Consider the following 19,074-nt stretch of genomic DNA (forward strand, 5'->3'; position numbering starts at 1 on the left):
ATTTTGTCCACGTGGTTTCTTCCTTCACAGACTCCATGTAGTGATGACCTCGTCCTAAACATTTTGTCCACGTGGTTTCTTCCTTCACAGACTCCATGTAGTGATGACCTCGTCCTAAACATTTTGTCCACGTGGTTTCTTCCTTCACAGACTCCATGTAGTGATGACCTCATCCTAAACATTTTGTCCACGTGGTTTCTTCCTTCACAGACTCCATGTAGTGATGACCTCGTCCTAAACATTTTGTCCACGTGGTTTCTTCCTTCACAGACTCCATGCAGTGATGACCTCGTCCTAAACATTTTGTCCACGTGGTTTCTTCCTTCACAGACTCCATGTAGTGATGACCTCGTCCTAAACATTTTGTCCACGTGGTTTCTTCCTTTACAGACTCCATGTAGTGATGACCTCGTCCTAAACATTTTGTCCACGTGGTTTCTTCCTTCACAGACTCCATGCAGTGATGACCTCGTCCTAAACATTTTGTCCACGTGGTTTCTTCCTTCACAGACTCCATGTAGTGATGACCTCGTCCTAAACATTTTGTCCACGTGGTTTCTTCCTTCACAGACTCCATGTAGTGATGACCTCGTCCTAAACATTTTGTCCACGTGGTTTCTTCCTTCACAGACTCCATGCAGTGATGACCTCGTCCTAAACATTTTGTCCACGTGGTTTCTTCCTTCACAGACTCCATGTAGTGATGACCTCGTCCTAAACATTTGTCCACGTGGTTTCTTCCTTCACAGACTCCATGTAGTGATGACCTCGTCCTAAACATTTTGTCCACGTGGTTTCTTCCTTCACAGACTCCATGCAGTGATGACCTCGTCCTAAACATTTTGTCCACGTGGTTTCTTCCTTCACAGACTCCATGTAGTGATGACCTCGTCCTAAACATTTTGTCCACGTGGTTTCTTCCTTCACAGACTCCATGTAGTGATGACCTCGTCCTAAACATTTTGTCCACGTGGTTTCTTCCTTCACAGACTCCATGTAGTGATGACCTCGTCCTAAACATTTTGTCCCGTGGTTTCTTCCTTCACAGACTCCATGTAGTGATGACCTCGTCCTAAACATTTTGTCCACGTGGTTTCTTCCTTCACAGACTCCATGTAGTGATGACCTCGCCCTAAACATTTTGTCCCGTGGTTTCTTCCTTCACAGACTCCATGTAGTGATGACCTCGCCCTAAACATTTTGTCCGCGTGGTTTCTTCCTTCACAGACTCCATGTAGTGATGACCTCGCCCTAAACATTTTGTCCGCGTGGTTTCTTCCTTCACAGACTCCATGTAGTGATGACCTCGCCCTAAACATTTTGTCCGCGTGGTTTCTTCCTTCACAGACTCCATGTAGTGATGACCTCGTCCTAAACATTTTGTGTATTGTTTCCTTAGAAATCAAGGGTGGCTCAAATTACCCCGCTGGCTCAACTTAACCCACTCTCCACTACAGGTAAACTGGATCAGCTTTAGCCAACTGGTGAATGCTAGAGCCTACAGGCTACTCACCAGTACCAATAAGCTGCCATGCTAGCAGGCCAAAAGGTCGGATCGGAATGGTCTAAAGACCAGTTAGTGGCAAAAGATCAGTATTGGACCCTAGAGGTGGTCCTCACAGGATGTGACTGAAACATTACTGACAGGGGCAGCAACTAGAGCAGAAATATGCAGTTCTCCATGTAAACCACAAGATGGCAGCAACTGAATGCTGATGAGACACCATCCACCACCATGCCTTCACACTACCACCATCAACAGCTATAGTGGCCCACCTCAAAACGAGCATCAAAGAGTCAATATCACTGACATCAGCAGAGCTTGTGACCAGATACACTCACACACACACACACGTGCACACACACACACTCATACACACTCACGGACGGATGGACACACACAGCAACATACGGTACAGTACACAGTTGGAGCTCAGAACTTTGTGACACCGCGTATCCACCACAGTCCCAATGCTCCAATGAATCCACCAAATGTTATCTCATGTCAATAAGCAGCATGTTGAGCATCGAAACGTCTGGTCAGCGTAGTTAAGAGTGTCACAATGCATTTCTTCCCTGTTTTCTTACTCGTCCTGAAACTGCCCTTCACTCGGTACGACGTCAGGTGACAGTCATGCGTGTCAGCCATCTTGGTTAGTGGCAGCGGCAGCTCCTCTGGGGCCCCAGATGGGGCTGTAGCATGCATGCGCTGCTCGGCGATGGCAGGATATCAACTTCCCATCATCCATTTGGTGTCGCGTGTGGGGAAATGGGATGTCGAGTGTGTTTGTCATATTAATGGGGAACAATGCGATTGTGACAGACTGGAGCACTCCGCTGCCTCACTTACACACGCAGAGAGAGAGAGACCTCTATCCACACCTAGATAGATAGAGGGACCTCTATCCACACCTCGATAGATAGAGGGACCTCTATCCACACCTAGATAGATAGAGGGACCTCTATCCACACCTAGATAGATAGAGGGACCTCTATCCACAGATAGATAGATAGATAGATAGATAGATAGATAGATAGATAGATAGATAGATAGATAGATAGATGGACCTCTATCCACACCTAGATAGATAGAGGGAACAGATGCAGACAAGAGGGAGTGAAACACATTCCAGCTAAGAAAGGATACTGACCAGTACAAATCAAAGCCACAAAAGAAGCCAAGAAAGCCCTCCCTTCTTCCTCCTCCTCTTCTTTAATCTTCTTCTTTTTCTCCCAGCTGCATTTCTTGGATATAAAGTTGGTAGGCTTTCACTGAGTGCTGAGTGAATAATATGAATGCTTCACACACTATCCAGGCAATCCCAGCTTGACTCTAAATGATTGCAATGATATTGTTAAACATTTGTTAGATTTTCCTTTTTAAATGAGTTTGGATAATAATTCACAATGGAGTTTTATCTTCCTAACATCATGCACATACTGACTCTTACAAATATGTCTCCCCCTCTCTCTCTCTCTCTCTCTCTCTCTGAAACACACACTCAAACACTCCCCCTCTACAAACACACACACACATCAATAAAAACAACCTGCTCCTTGATCCTACTACACGCTCCCTTTCAGTTGTATCTGCAGTTCCACCCAAGATGTGTGTAGAGTGCTGTTGAAAGTGCCTATACAGGGGTGGTAGAGAGCTGTGTTGGCGCGTATGTGTGTGTATATTTGTGTGTGTGTGTGTGTGAGAGAGAGAGATAGAGAGGTACATTACTATAGCATCTTCGGTAGAAAAGAGGAAGTTGCGACATGACAACTTCACTCCCACTCACATCCTAATCGCAATGGCCCTTCCCTGTGCATGTAGCACGTACACTATGATGGTAACCCACAGATAAAATGTGAATAAAACGCTGAGTTACCATAGGATTGAAGGACAGATCGATAGGAGAGAGCTACGGAGACAGCGCAACATGTTGTGTTTCATTTTGCTGAACAATGAAAAGCACCTTCTGTAGAGAATGCAAAGCCTGTTGAGGCCGTGTCACCCATCCAAGGAAGTGTAGTGTGCAGGACCCCACACAAGCGTCTTAGGACTCATCTGAAGTTGATACAGCCGACTTCTGTCTGTAGTGTACGAACAGTTTGGGGGACACACTAATATCCACAAAAAACTGCACAACTGTGTTTACATCCCTGTTACTGAGCATTTTTAATTTGCCCAGATAATCCATTAACCTGACAGGTGTGGAATATTCAAGAAGCTGATTAAATGGCATGATCATTACACAGGTGCGCCTTCTGCTGGGGGACAATAAAAGGCCACTCTAAAATGTGCAGTTTTGTCACACAACACAATGCTACAGATGTGTCAAATGTTGAAGGAGAATGCAGCTGACATGCTGACTGCAGGAATGTCCACCCTACCAGAGTTGTTGTGTGCAGCTATCTGATGTAAACCTTGTGAACAGAGGTGGAGGTGGAGGTGGGGTTATGGTATGGGCAGGCATAAGCTACGGACAACAAACACAATTGCTTTTTATCGATGGCAATTTGAATGCACAGATATCGTGACAAAATCCTGAAGTCCATTGTCTTGCCATTCATCCGCCACCATCACCTTATGTTTCAGCATGATAATGCATGGCCCCATGTTGCAAGGATCTGTACACAAGACCTGGAAGCTGAAAATGCCCCAGCATGCATACTCACCAGACATGTCAAACCATTGAGCATGTTTGGGATGCTCTGGATCGGCGTGTACAACTGCATGTTCCAGTTCCCGCCAACATCCAGCAACTTCGCACTGCTATTGAAGAAGAGAGGGACAACATTCCACAGACCATAATCAACAGCCTGATCAACTCTATGTGAAGAAATGTGTTGCGATGCATGAGACAAATGGTGTTCAGATATTGACTGGTTGTCTGATCCACGCCCCTACCTTTAAAAAAAGTTATCTGTGACCAACAGATGCATATCTGTATTCACAGTCATGTGAAATCCATATATTAGGGCCTAATGAATTTATTTAATTTGACTGATTTCAATATATGAACTGTACATGTTGCGTTTGTAATAGAGCATGATAAGGTTTAAGGTCTTCGAAAGCAAAGTCAACAAACAGATTACCGACCATTTCGAATCCCACCATACCTTCTCCGTTATGCAATCTGGTTTCAGAGCTGGTCATGGGTGCACCTCAGCCACGCTCAAGGTCCTAAATTATATCTTAACCGCCATCGATAAGAAACAATACTGTGCAGCTGAATTCATTGACCTGGCCAAGGCTTTGAGTCTGTCAATCACCACATCCTCATCGGCAGACTCGATATCCTTGGTTTCTCAAATGATTGCCTCGCCTGGTTCACCAACTACTTCTCTGATAGAGTTCAGTGTGTCAAATCGGAGGACCTGTTGTCGGGGCCTCTGGCAGTCTCTATGGGGGTGCCACAGGGTTCAATTCTTGAACCGACTCTCTTCTCTGTCAATCAATGATGTCGCTTTTGCTGTGAGTCTCTGATCCCCCTCTATGCAGATGACACCATTCTGTATACTTCTGGCCCCTCTTTGGACACTGTGTTATCAACCCTCCAGACAGGCTTCAATACCATACAACTCTCCGTCCGTGGCCTCCAACTGCTCTTAAATACAAGTAAAACCGATCGCTGCCTGCACCTGTCCGCCCGTCCAACATCACTACTCTGGACGGTTCTGCAAATACCTAGGTGTCTGGTTAGACTGTAAACTCTCCTTCCAGACTCACATCAAACATCTCCAATCCAAAGTTAAATCTAGAATTGGCTTCCTATTTCGCAACAAAGCATCCTTCACTCATGCTGCCAAACATACCCTTATAAAACTGACCATCCTACCGATCCTTGACTTCGGCGATGTCATTTACAAAATAGCCTTCAATACCCGCTCAATAAATTGGATGCAGTCTATCACAGTGCCATCCATTTTGTCACCAAAGCCCCATATACTAACCACCACTGCGACCTGTACGCTCTTGTTGGCTGGCCCTCGCTTCATACTCGTCGCCAAACCCACTGGCTCCAGGTCAACTACAACACCCTGCTAGGTAAAGTCCCCCCTTATCTCAGCCCCAAAACTCCTTCCAGTTCTCTGCTGCCAATGACTGGAACGAACTACAAAAATCTCTGAAACTGGAAACACTTATCTCCCTCACTAGCTTTAAGCACCGGCTGTCAGAGCAGCTCACAGATTACTGCACCAGTACATAGCCCATCTATAATTTAGCCCAAACAACTACCTCTCCCCCTACTGCATTTATTTATTTTTCTCCTTTACACCCCATTATTTCTATCTCTACTTTGCACATTCCTCCATGGCAAATCGACCATTCCAGTGTTTTACTTGCTATATTGTATTTACTTCGCCACCATGGCCTTTTTTTTTGCCTTTACCTCCCTCATTTGCTCACATTATATATAGACTTATTTTTCTACTGTATTATTGACTGTATGTTTGTTTTACTCCATGTGTTACTCTGTGTTGTTGTATGTGTCGAACTGCTCTGCTTTATCTTGGCCAGGTCGCAATTGTAAATGAGAACTTGTTCTCAACTTGCCTACCTAGTTAAAAGAAAGATGAAATAAAATAAATAAAAATACATATAACTAGATATAGAGACAGATATACAACTACATACAGAGACAAAGATATAACTACATATAGAAACAGACAGAGTGTCACGAATATCACCGGGGATGCCAGGAATTCCTGCTCCAACTCAAGCTTTACCTGGCCACTGTTCAGCCAGCTCCCTCGGACGAGGAGAGCGTGAGTGTCCTCGTCTCTTGCTTGACAGGTAGAGCCCTGGAGTGGGCCAATGCCGCATGGAACGGGCCCGACTCGGCGAGGGGTCACTACCTGGAGTTCACCCGCCGTTTTCGGGTCGTGTTCGATCACCCTCTGGAGGGCCGAGATGTGGGTGAGAGATTGTTCCATCTCAGGCAGGGGACGAGGAGCGCGCAGGACTTTGCGCTGGAGTTCCGGACCTTGGCCGCTGGAGCGGGGTGGAACGACAGGGCCCTGATAGACCATGATAGGTGTAGCCTGAGAGAGGACGTCTGCAGCGAGCTGGCTTGTCGGGACACCACACTCTCCCTGGACGAGCTCATAGACCTGTCGATCTGGCTAGACAATCTGCTGGCTGCTCGCGGACGTTCTGAAAGGGTCCTGTCTGTTCCACCTCCTGGCCTTCCCGCTCCCATACCTATAGAGCTAGGGTTGGCTGCATCTAGGGAGACCAGAGGAGGAGGCTCCTCCTGCACCAGCTGTGGCCGTAGAGGGCACACTTCCGGTCGGTGCTGGAGGAGTCCATCTGGGAGTCGAGAGGGCAGGCAGAACACTTCTCGGTCACCCCAGGTGAGTCAGCACCACACTCACCCAGAGCTTCCTGTTGGTCACATGTTTTTATTAATTTGTTTCCTTAAGTTTTCTCCTTCTCTCCAGCATAAGGCGCTAGTCGATTCAGGCGCAGCTGGGAACTTTATAGATCGCGGACTCGCCCAGAGGTTGAGGATTCTGTTAGTACAGGTAGACCCCCCTTCCCCGTGCACTCCTTAGATAGTCGACCGTTATGGTCAGGGAGGCCACGGTTCCTCTGGAGATGATTACGTGGGGGGATCATAACGAACGGATTCGTCTGTTCTTTATCGATTCACCTGCGTTTCTGGTGGTGCTGGCTGGCTATTCACAATCATAGGATTTCGTGGAGACAGGGAGCTCTCCAGGGGTGGTCTGATGAGTGTTCAGGCAGGTGCGTAGGAGTTTCCAATGGTGCGACAACGGTGGAGAGTCCAAACCAGGGTTCCACCGTGCGCATTCCCGCTGATTATTCCGATTTGGCTATCGCCTTCAGTGAAAAGAAGGTGACCCAATTACCACCCCAATGACAGGGGGATTGCGTGATAAACATCCAGGTAAACGCTGCACTCCCCAGGAGTCATGTGTATCCTTTGTCCCAGGAGGAGACATTGGCTATGGAGACATATGTCACGGAAGCTCTGGGACAGGGGTACATTCGGCCGTCCATGTCACCCGTCTCCTCAAGTTTCTTTTTTGTGAAGAAAAAGGAGGGTGGTTTGTGTCCATGCATTGATTATCGAGGTCTCAATTCCATCACAGTGCGTTTTAGTTACCCACTACCTCTCATCGCTACTGTGGAATAATTTCACGGGGAGCGGTTCTTCACAAAACTGGACCTCAGGAGCGCGTATAATCTGGTGAGTATTCGGGAGGGAGATGAGTGGAAAACCGTGTTTAATATCACATCTGGCCATTATGAGTACCTCGTCATGCCATACGGGTTAAAGAATGCTCCAGCCATCTTTCAAACCTTCGTCGACGAGATTCTCAGGGACCTGCACGGACAGGGTGTGGTGGTGTATATTGACGATATCTTGATCTACTCTGCCACACGCGCCGTGCATGTGTCTCTGGTGCTCAAGGTTCTTGGGCGACTGCTGGAGCATGACCTGTACGTGAAGGCAGAGAAATGTAAGTTTTCGCAACGAGCCGTTTCCTTCCTGGGTTATCGCATTTCCACCTTGGGGGTGGTGATGGAGTGTGACCGCGTCAAGGCCATGAGTAATTGGCTGACTACGACCACGGTAAAGAAGGTGCAGCAGTTCTTAGGGTTTGCCAATTACTACCAGAGGTTTATCTGGGGTTTTGGTCAGGTAGCGGCTCCCATTACCTCACTGCTGAAGGGGGGGCCTGTGCTTTTGCAGTGGTCGGCAGAGGCGGATGGAGCTTTCCGTCGTTTGAAGGCGCTGTTCACCGACGCGCCAGTGTTGGCGCATCCGGACCCCTCTTTGGCGTTCATAGTAGAGGTGGACGCATCCGAGGCTGGGGTTGGAGCCGTGCTCTCACAGCGCTCGGGTAAGCCACCAAAACTATGACGTGGGGGACAGAGAGTTGTTGGCTGTGGTTAATGCCCTGAAGGTGTGGAGACACTGGCTCGAGGGGTTTAAGCACCCTTTCCTCATCTGGACTGACCACCGTAACCTGGAGTATATCCGGTGGGCCAAGGTGGGCCATGTATTTCACCAGATTTCGATTCACAATCTCGTATAGACCAGGTTCCTTCAACACTAACGCCGACGCGCTGTCCCGTCTCTACGACACAGAGGACCGGTCCATCGATCCAACTCCCATCATTCTGGCGGCTAGGCTGGTGGCACCGGTAGTATGGGAGGTGGACACGGACATCGAGCGGGCACTAAGGGAGGAACCGGCGCCTCCACGTGCCTGGAGGGTCGTAGGTACGTGCCGTTCGCTGTTCCTGATCAATTGATTCGGTGGGCTCATAGTCTACCCTCGTCGGGTCACCCGGGAATTTCGAGGACAGTGCAGGGTCTTAGGGGGAAGTACTGGTGGCCCACCTTAGTTAAGGACGTGCGATTCTATGTCTTCTCCTGTTCGGTGTGTTCCCAGAGCAAGGCTCCTAGGCATTTGCCACGAGGGAAGTTACAACCCCTCCCCATTCCACAACGGCCATGGTCCCATCTATTGGTGGACTTTCTCACTGATCTTCCCCCGTCTCAGGGAAACACGACAATCCTGGTCGTTGTGGGTCGGTTCTCTAAGTCCTGCCGTCTTATCCCGTTGTCCGGTCTCCCTACGGCCCTACAGACTGCAGAGGCTCTGTTCACCCATGTCTTCCGGCACTACGGGGTGCCCGAGGACATCGTTTCTGATCGGGGTCCACAGTTTACATCCCGAGTGTGGAAGACGTTTATGGAACATCTGGGGGTCTCGGTCAGCCTGACCTCGGGGTATCACCTGGAGAGTAATGGGCAGGTGAGGAGAGTGAACCAGGAGGTGGGTAGGTTTCTGCGGTCGTATTGCCAGGACCGGCCGGGGGAGTGGGCGAGATACGTCCCCTGGGCTGTAATGGCCCAGAACTCACTACGCCACTCCTCTACCAACATGTCACCGTTTCAGTGCGTGTTGGGGTACCAGCCGGTCCTGGCACCATGGCATCAGAGCCAGACCGAGGCTCCTGTGGTGGACGAGTGTGTGCAGCGCTCTAAGGAGACATGAGGGCCGTCCAGGAATCATTATGTCAGGCGAGGGGACTGCAGAAGAGGAGCGCTGACCGTCACCGCAGTGAGGCCCCCGTGATCGCACTGGGGGACAGGGTCTGTCTCTCCTGCCCCTCCGCATGCCCTGCCGGAAGCTGGGTCCGCAGTGTGTGGGGCCATTCAAAGTCCTGAGGAGAATAAACGAGGTGTGTTATCGGTTATTACTTCCTTCGTATTATCGTATTAACCCCTCGTTTCATGTGTCTCACCACAGGCCGGTTGTAGCTTGTCCCCTGCAGGAAGGTGAGGTTCCAGAGGTCCCTCCACCCACCTCTGGACATCGAGGGGTCCCCGGCGTACACGATATGGGCCATTCTGGACTCGAGACGCCGGGTGAGGGGCCTGCAGTACCTCGTGGACTGGGAGGGGTACGGGCCGGAGGAGAGGTGCTGGGTCTTGGTGGGGGACATATTGGATCCATCTATGCTGAGTTCCATCGCCTCCACCCGAATCGCCCCTGCGGGGGTACTGTCACGAATATCACCGGAGGTGGCTCCCCTTCCCGTTCGGGTGGCGCTCGGCGAGACAGACAGAGATATAACTACATATAGAGACAGAGATATAACTACATACAGAGACAGACAGAGATATAACTCCATATAGAGACAGACAGAGATATAACTACATATAGAGACAGAGATATAACTACATATAGAGACAGACAGAGATATAACTACATATAGAGACAGACAGATATATAACTACATATAGAGACAGACAGAGATATAACTACATATAGAGACAGACAGAGATATAACTACATATAGAGACAGACAGAGATATAACTACATATAGAGACAGACAGAGATATAACTACATATAGAGACAGACAGAGATATAACTACATATAGAGACAGACAGAGATATAACTACATATAGAGACAGACAGAGATATAACTACATATAGAGACAGACAGAGATATAACTACATATAGAGACAGACATAACAGTAGCCTAGATAATGTATATAGTGACAGACACTGAGCTAAGGGTCATGTATCTATTGTCAGAACACCTCCATGTGTGTGTGTGCGTGTGTGCGTGGGTGTGTGTGTTTGTGCGTGTGCATATGTTTGATTATGAGTGTGAGTGTGTGTGAGTGAGTATGTGTTTGTGTGTGTGTGTGTGTGCGTGTGCATGTGCATGTTCTTGCGTGTGAGTGTGTGTGTGAGTGTGTGTGTGAGTATGTGTTTGTCTGTGTGTGCGTGTGCATGTGCATGTTCTTGTGTGTGTGTGTGTGTGTGTGTATGTTTTGTATGTGCTTGGGTGTATGTGTGAGTTTGTATGTGCATGCGTGGGTGGGTGTGCCTGTATGTGTGCTTGTGTATGAGTGTTGGTGGGTGTGTGTGTGTGCGTATGTGTGCGAGTTTGTGTGTATGTGTGTGAGTTTGTGTGTGTGTGTGTGTGTGTGTGTGTGTGTGTGTGTGTGTGTGTGTGTGTGTGTGTGTGTGTGTGTGTGTGCGTGTGTGTGTGTGTGTGTGTGTGTGTGTGTGTGTGTGTGTGTGTGTGTGTGTGTGTGTGTGTGTGTGTGTGTGTGTGTGTGTGTGTGTGTGTGTGTGTGTGTGTGTGTGTGTGTGTGTGTGTGTGTGTGTGTGTGTGTGTGTGTGAGTTTGTGTGTGTGTGTGTATGTGTGTGAGTGTGTGTGTGTCGTGACCTAAAGTGGGCATTACTGTGTGTTCTGCTATGCCTGCTCTTTCATGTCTGTGTGCTACTGCTGGATCTATTGGCTCACATCCACACATGGAGCAGAACTACTACGAGGTAGGCTGAGCACAACTGACAGCCTGACAGCCTGACAGTCATGCAGCAGGGTCAAACACCTTGTGTGTGTGTAGGGGGGACAGCCTGACAGTCATGCAGCAGGGTCAAACACCTTGTGTGTGTGTGTGTGGGGGGACAGCCTGACAGCCATGCAACAGGGTCAAACACCTTGTGTGTGTGTGTGGGGGGGGGGGTAAGGTTACATGTAGTGTTAGGGTTAGGGTTAGGGTTAGGTCAAGGGTTCTCAAACGTCAAATTTCTAATTTGCTCCAAACGTCAAATACTGAGGTGTTTTTGACACCCTGGGTTGACTCCTCTTGCTCAGCATCGTTCAATTTTAATAAACATCAAATTTATAAATTAAGGATTCATGTTTTAGATTAAAAAATTCAAAACTAAAATACAAATTTGTATCTACCCCTGGGATTAAACTCACAATGTATCCATAGTCATGGGATTATATCCATCCACCACCCCCGTTCACAACGCCCTAGAAAAACCCAAGACTACTTGATGGTAATAGTGCTCACTGTCGCCCCTAGTTTGAAGGCATCCAATTTCAAAGTCAATCTAGAGTGGTGTGTGTGCGTGTGTGTGTGTGTGTGTGTGTGTGTGTGTGTGTGTGTGTGTGTGTGTGTGTGTGTGTGTGTGTGTGTGTGTGTGTGTGTGTGTGTGTGTGTGTGTGTGTGTGTGTGTGTGTGTGTGTGTGTGTGTGTGTGTGTGTGTGTGTGTGTGTGTGTGTGTGAAAAGTGCATACATTTTGTAAAAAATGTAACCTTTATTTAACTAGGCAAGTCAGTTAAGAACAATTTCTTATTTACAATGACAACCTGCCCCAGACAATGCTGGGCCAATTGTGCGCCACCCTATGGGATTCCCAGTCCCAGCCAGATGTGATTCAGCCTGGATTCAAACCAGGGACTGTAATGACACCTCTTGAGATGCAGTGCCTTAGACCATGCACCACTTAGGAGCCTGAAAAGTGGACAAACAAATCTCTGGTCTCTTTATTGATGAATTAGGGTTTTACACATGGGAATAAAACGACTGAGTAATGATGAGTGTTGCATTATGGTGTCCTGAGGTTAAGGGTCAAAGGTTAAATTGGAGGGACTCCCAGGGTATCCATACTGGAAACAGTGCTTATACCTTTAACCAGATGTTATTCTCATGCTTTAATATGACCCTCTCTCTCTCTCTCTCTCTCTCTCTCTCTCTCTCTCTCTCTCTCTCTCTCTCTCTCTCTCTCTCTCTCTCTCTCTCTCTCTCTCTCTCTCTCTCTCTCTCTGCGTTTTCCCGCTCTCATCAATGGTCAGAGTTCATAAGGCAATGAAGGCCTAGCTAAAAGAGTCTGCAAAGCCTCCGGCAGCTTGCTGTCTCTAGAAGAGTGGTGTTTGTGTTTGTTTGTAGAATGGTTTCTGTACATGTCTTGGCTACACAGAGACAGACACATCAACACATGCACTATCGTAGCCTCTTGACCAAAAGCTATTTGTCAAACCTGACACATCAACTGACATCTCTGCTTGAGTCAACGCATTCCCTCTGCCGGGCAAATTCTACAATCTAAAAAGACTCAGCTTTGCAAGAGAAATAGAACAACACCTCATCTAATCTCAAGGACCCTTGTCTCCATGGAGTAAATTCCACAACAGACAGGAGATAGAGGGGGGCTTCAAATCCCAATCAATATGGAGAAGAAGAAGACTTGACAAAACAACATGTTCAGAAAGAAAGCCCACGAGGACGGCACATCTAGCTCTCGTCACACTTGCCGCTCTCATTGCTTCTTATGCCCTCATTCGCCTTTACAAAGTTAGGTTTCACAGAGGAGGAGAGAATAGGGGGAGGAAGGGAGGAGAGAATAGGGGGAGGAGGGGAGGAGAGAATAGGGGGAGGAGGGGAGGAGAGAATAGGGGGAGGAAGGGAGGAGAGAATAGGGGAGGAGGGGAGGAGAGAATAGGGGGAGGAAGTGAGGAGAGAATAGGGGGAGGAAGTGTAACACTTCCTGTTACACGGGCTAATCCCACTTTGTTTGACTTTTAAAACGTGGGGGATTAGCAAGAGATATAAACTGACTGATCGTTTGAGGCTCTGTGGGCCTAATCTAGGTGAAGCTCTCTCTGTTAGTTTGCTGCAACTGACCACGGGTTGTGGCCATGGAACACCTGCACCACGGCATATGTAGGTGTTCATGAGCATATGTTGTCCATGTCTGTGTGGTGAATGTACACTTGAACAACATCACACTGGGATAGAAATAAAGAGAAAGATGAAAGCGAAGAGATGCAGACACACACACACACACACACACACACACACACACACACACACACACACACACACACACACACACACACACACACACACACACACACACACACACACACACACACACACACACACACACACACACACACACACACACACACACACACACACATATAGTGTGAGAGATAATTTGACACGGTAGAGATATTGTCCTACTGTAAAACACATTCCATCATGCATGTGGAAGAGCCCATGCAGGGAGTAGCCCCTGGAGGAATACTGTATACTGTAAGGAACTGGGCTTTGTCCCAAATGGAGCGCTATTCCTTATGCAGTGCACTAGTTTTGATCTGAAATCCTACAGGGCCCTGGTCAAATTTAGTCCACTAAATAGGGAATAGGGTGCCATTTGGGATACATACCTGCTCTCTCTGCCCACTGTTTCTTACTCGGGGCGAATCAGCTCTTAATTTATTCATGTGATGACAGAGGAGGAGAGGAAGAGAGGAAGAGAGGGTAGGCTGTGTGAAAATCCCATGTATGACAGTGTGCTGATCGCTCCTGAGTAGTTAGATTAGGCCCTATTATGGAGACTAAAAGCAGGCCAGCAGAACAGCAAGACTGGAAGACCCAGTAGTCCCAGTAAACCCAATAGTCCCTGTAGTCCCTGTAGTCCCAGTAGTCACTGTAGTCACTGTAGTTGCTGTAGTCCTAGTAGATCCTGTAGTCCCTGTAGTCCTAGTAGTCACTGTAGTCACAGCGGTCCCCATAGTCACTGTAGTCCCAGTAGTCACGGCAGTCCCAGAAGTCTGAGTAGTCCCTGTTGTCCTTGCAGTCCCTGTAGTCACTGTAGCCACTGTAGTCCCAGTAGTCACTGTAGTCCCAGTAGTCACTGTAGTCCCAGTAGTTAATGTAGTCCCTGTTGTACTTGTGGTCTATGTAGTCCCAGTAGTCACTGTAGTCCCAGCAGTCCCTGTAGTCCCAGTAGTCACGGTAGTCCCAGTAGTCACTGTAGTCCCAGTAATCTGAATAGTCCCTGTTGTACTTGTAGTCTCTGTAGTCCCAGTAGTCACTGTAGTCACCATAATCCCTGTATTCCCAGTAGTCCCAGTAGCCCCTATAGTTCCTGTTTTCCCAGTAGTCCCAGTAGCCCCTATAGTTCCTGTAATCCCTGTTTTCCCAGTAGTTCCAGTAGCCCCTATAGTTCCTGTAATCCCTGTTGTCCCAGTAGTCCCAGTAGCCCCTATAGTTCCTGTAGTCCCTGTAGTCCCAGTAGTCCCAGTAGCCCCTATAGTTCCTGTAGTCCCTGTTTTCCCAGTAGTCCCAGTAGCCCCTATAGTTCCTGTAGTCCCTGTTTTCCCAGTAGTCCCAGTAGCCCCTATAGTTCCTGTAATCCCTGTAATCCCAGTAGTCCCAGTAGCCCCTATAGTTCCTGTAATCCCTGTAGCCCCAGTAGTCCCAGTAGCCCCTATAGTTCCTGTAATCCCTGTAGTCCCAGTAGTCCCTATAGTTCCTGTAATCCCTGTAATCCCAGTAGTCCCAGTAGCTCCTATAGTTCCTGTAATCCCTGTAGCCCCAGTAGTCCCAGTAGCCCCTATAGTTCCTGTAATCCCTGTAGTCCCAGTAGTCCCTATAGTTCCGGTAATTCCAGTAGTCTCGGCACAAACTACATCCAGTTTTGCAGTTTAAAACATCACCATTGGCTATTTTACCCCTCAAATAACTAAATTAACTCCAAATGAATATACCACATTTACCACTGCTTAAAAACCTAAGCCCTCCGGTTTTTTCCTTGTCTTCAGTGGACTGTTATAATTGAGTTCCACGTAATTACTGAGGAGCTAATGCATCTTAAATGGCCTCTAAATCAAGGGTAAAGATCTTTTCAGACTACCTCCACCTATAGTGATTGGATGCTTTGGGCTTGAAGAAGCTCCCTTACTACTTACTCTGTGTAAGAGATTGTATCCGTGTGTGTGTGTGTGTGTGTGTGTGTGTGTGTGTGTGTGTGTGTGTGTGTGTCCGTGTATGTGTGTATGTGTGTGTCCGTGTGTGTGTGTATGTGTGTATGTGTGTGTCCGTGTGTATGTGTGTGTGTGTATGTGTGTGTGTGTGTGTGTGTGTGTGTGTGTGTGTGTGTGTGTGTGTGTGTGTGTGTGTGTGTGTGTGTGTGTGTGTGTGTGTGTGTGTGTGTGTGTGTGTGTGTGTGTGTGTGCGTGTATGTGTGTGTGTGTGTGTGTGTGTCCATGTGTATGTGTGTGTGTGTGTGTGTGTGTGTGTGTGTGGGTGTGCGTGTATGTGTGTGTGTGTGTGTGTGTGTGTGTGTGTGTGTCCGTGTGTATGTGTGTGTGTGTGTGTGTGTGTGTGTGTGTGTGTGTGTGTGTGTGTGTGTGTGTGTGTGTGTGTATGTGTGTGTGTGTGTGTGTGTGTGTGTGTGTGTGTGTGTGTGTGTATGTGTGTGTGTGTGTGTGGGTGTGCGTGTATATGTGTGTGTGTGTGTGTGTGTGTCCATGTGTATGTGTGTGTGTGTGTGTGTGTGTGTGTGTGTGTGTGTGTGCGTGTATGTGTGTGTGTGTGTGTGTGTGTGTGTGTGTGTGTGTGTGTGTGTGTGTGTGTGTGTGTGTGTGTGTGTGTGTGTGTGTGTGTGTGTGTGTGTGTGTGTGTGTGTGTGTGTGTGTGTGTGTGTGTGTGTGTGTGTGTGTATTAAGGGCTTTCCAGACAGGAAGCGATGTGGTGGAGTGGAGTTCTCCAAAATAAAGCAGATTCCTACACGTCGTTCAGTCCACCTTGATAGAATTCCGCCTCCTGCCTATAACTCCTTTGATAGTGAGTAGGCAACTCCACCTCTGCTTGGTTATATTTATTTATTATTATTTTTCTCATTTATATGTTTTTTATATTACAGATAGATTGTAACTTCCATCAATTTAATTGTCTGCATCATTTACAATCCCCCATATACAGTATTGTTTTTGTAAATATATATATATATCTATGTATATATATAGCATCAGTCCCAAAATTTGACACACCTACTCATTCAAGGGTTTTTCTTTATTTTCACTATTTTCTTCATTGTAGATTATAATGAAGACATCAACACTATGAAATAACACATGGAATCATGTAGTAAGTAAAAAAGTGTTCAACAAAAAAAAGTATATTTTAGATTTTAGATTTTTCAAAGTAGAAACCCTTTGTCTTGATCACAGCTTTGCCCACTCTTGGCATTCTCTCAACCAGCATCACCTGCAATGCTTTTCCAACAGTCTTGAAGGAGTTCCCACATATGCTGAGTCGTTGTTGGCTGCTTTTCCTTCACTCTGCAGTCCAACTCATCCCAAACTGTCTAAATTGGGTTGAGGTCAGGTGATTGTGGAGACCAGGTCATCTGATGCAGCACTCCATCACTCTTCTTCTTGGTCAAATAGCCCTTACATATCCTGGAGGTGTGTTGGGTCATTGTCTTGTTGAAAAACAAATGATAGTCCCACTAAGCGCAAACCAGGTGGGATGGCGTATCGCTGCTATGGTAGCCATGCTGGTTAAGTGTGACTTGAATTGCAACCCCTAATACCAGTCTGTTCAACCTCTCTTTCGTATCGTCCGAGATCCCTAAAGATTGGAAAGCTGCCGCGGTCATCCCCTTCTTCAAAGGGGGTGACAGTCTAGACCCAAACTGTTATAGAACTATATCCATCCTGCCCTGCCTTTCTAAAGTCTTCGAAAGCCAAGTTAATAAACAGATCACTGAACATTTTAAATCCCACCGTACCTTCTCCACTGTGCAATCCGGTTTCCGAGCTGGTCATGGGTGCACCTCAGCCACGCTCAAGGTACTAAACGATATCATAACCGCCATCGATAAAAGACAGTGCTGTGCAGCCGTCTTCATCGACCTGGCCAAGGCGTTCGACTCTGTCAATCATTGTATTCTTATCAGCAGACTCAATAGCCTTGGTTTCTCAAATGACTACCTTCACCAACTACTTTGCAGACAGAGTTCAGTGTGTCAAATCGGTGGGCCTGTTGTCCAGACCTCTGGCAGTATCTATGGGGGTACCACAGGGTTCAATTCTCAAGCCGACTCTTTTCTCTGTATATATCAATGACGTCGCTCTTGCTGCGGGTGATTCCCTGATCCACCTCTACGCATATGACACCATTCTATATACATCTTGCCCTTCTTTGGACACTGTGCTAACTAACCTCCAAATGAGCTTCAACGCCATACAACACTTCTTCAGTGGCCTCCAACTGCTCTTAAATGCTAGTGAAACCAAACGCATGCTTTTCAACCGTTCGCTGTCCGCACCCACCCGCCCGACCAACGTCACTACCCTGGACGGTTCTGACCTAGAATATGTGGACAACTACAAATACCTAGGTGTCCTAATTTGAAGGAGAACCATCTTGGATTTAATTGTAACTTTTGTATGACTGACGCCTTTAGTGAGACTTCTAATGCTTAAATGTTGTACACCTTCTGCCTTCCGAATTCATATATATTAAATAAATAAGACATTTTAATTTTGTCTGGTTTGCCATTCCACATAAAATTGAATAGTTTTTGCGCATATCATTTTAAAAACATGTCGCTAAGTGTAGGCAAGACCATGGTTATCTTGTTGTTATTAGTCCCACCCTTCAGATCCATTCAACCCCTCCAATCTATCTCTTAACATCATCCAGTCCCACCCTTCAGATCCATTCAACCCCTCCCATCTATCTCTTAACATCATCCAGTCCCACCCTTCAGATCCATTCAATCCCTCCCATCTATCTGTTAACATCATCCAGTCCCACCCTTCAGATCCATTCAACCCCTCCCATCTATCTCTTAACATCATCCAGTCCCACCCTTCAGATCCATTCAACCCCTCCCATCTATCTCTTAACATCATCTAGTCCCACCCTTCAGATCCATTCAACCCCTCCCATCTATCTCTTAACATCATCCAGTCCCACCCTTCAGATCCATTCAATCCCAACCATCTATCTCTTAACATCATCCAGTCCCACCCTTCAGATCCATTCAACCCCTCCCATCTATCTCTTAACATCATCCAGTCCCACCCTTCAGATCCATTCAATCCCTCCCATCTATCTCTTAACATCATCCAGTCCCACCCTTCAGATCCATTCAACCCCTCCCATCTATCTGTTAACATCATCCAGTCCCACCCTTCAGATCCATTCAACCCCTCCCATCTATCTGTTAACATCATCCAGTCCCACCCTTCAGATCCATTCAACCCCTCCCATCTATCTCTTAACATCATCCAGTCCCACCCTTCAGATCCATTCAACCCCTCCCATCTATCTCATAACATCATCCAGTCCCACCCTTCAGATCCATTCAACCCCTCCCATCTATCTGTTAACATCATCCAGTCCCACCCTTCAGATCCATTCAACCCCTCCCATCTATCTGTTAACATCATCCAGTCCCACCCTTCAGATCCATTCA

Source organism: Oncorhynchus keta, chromosome 29, assembly GCF_023373465.1.
Source record: "Oncorhynchus keta strain PuntledgeMale-10-30-2019 chromosome 29, Oket_V2, whole genome shotgun sequence".
NCBI lineage: Eukaryota > Metazoa > Chordata > Actinopteri > Salmoniformes > Salmonidae > Oncorhynchus > Oncorhynchus keta.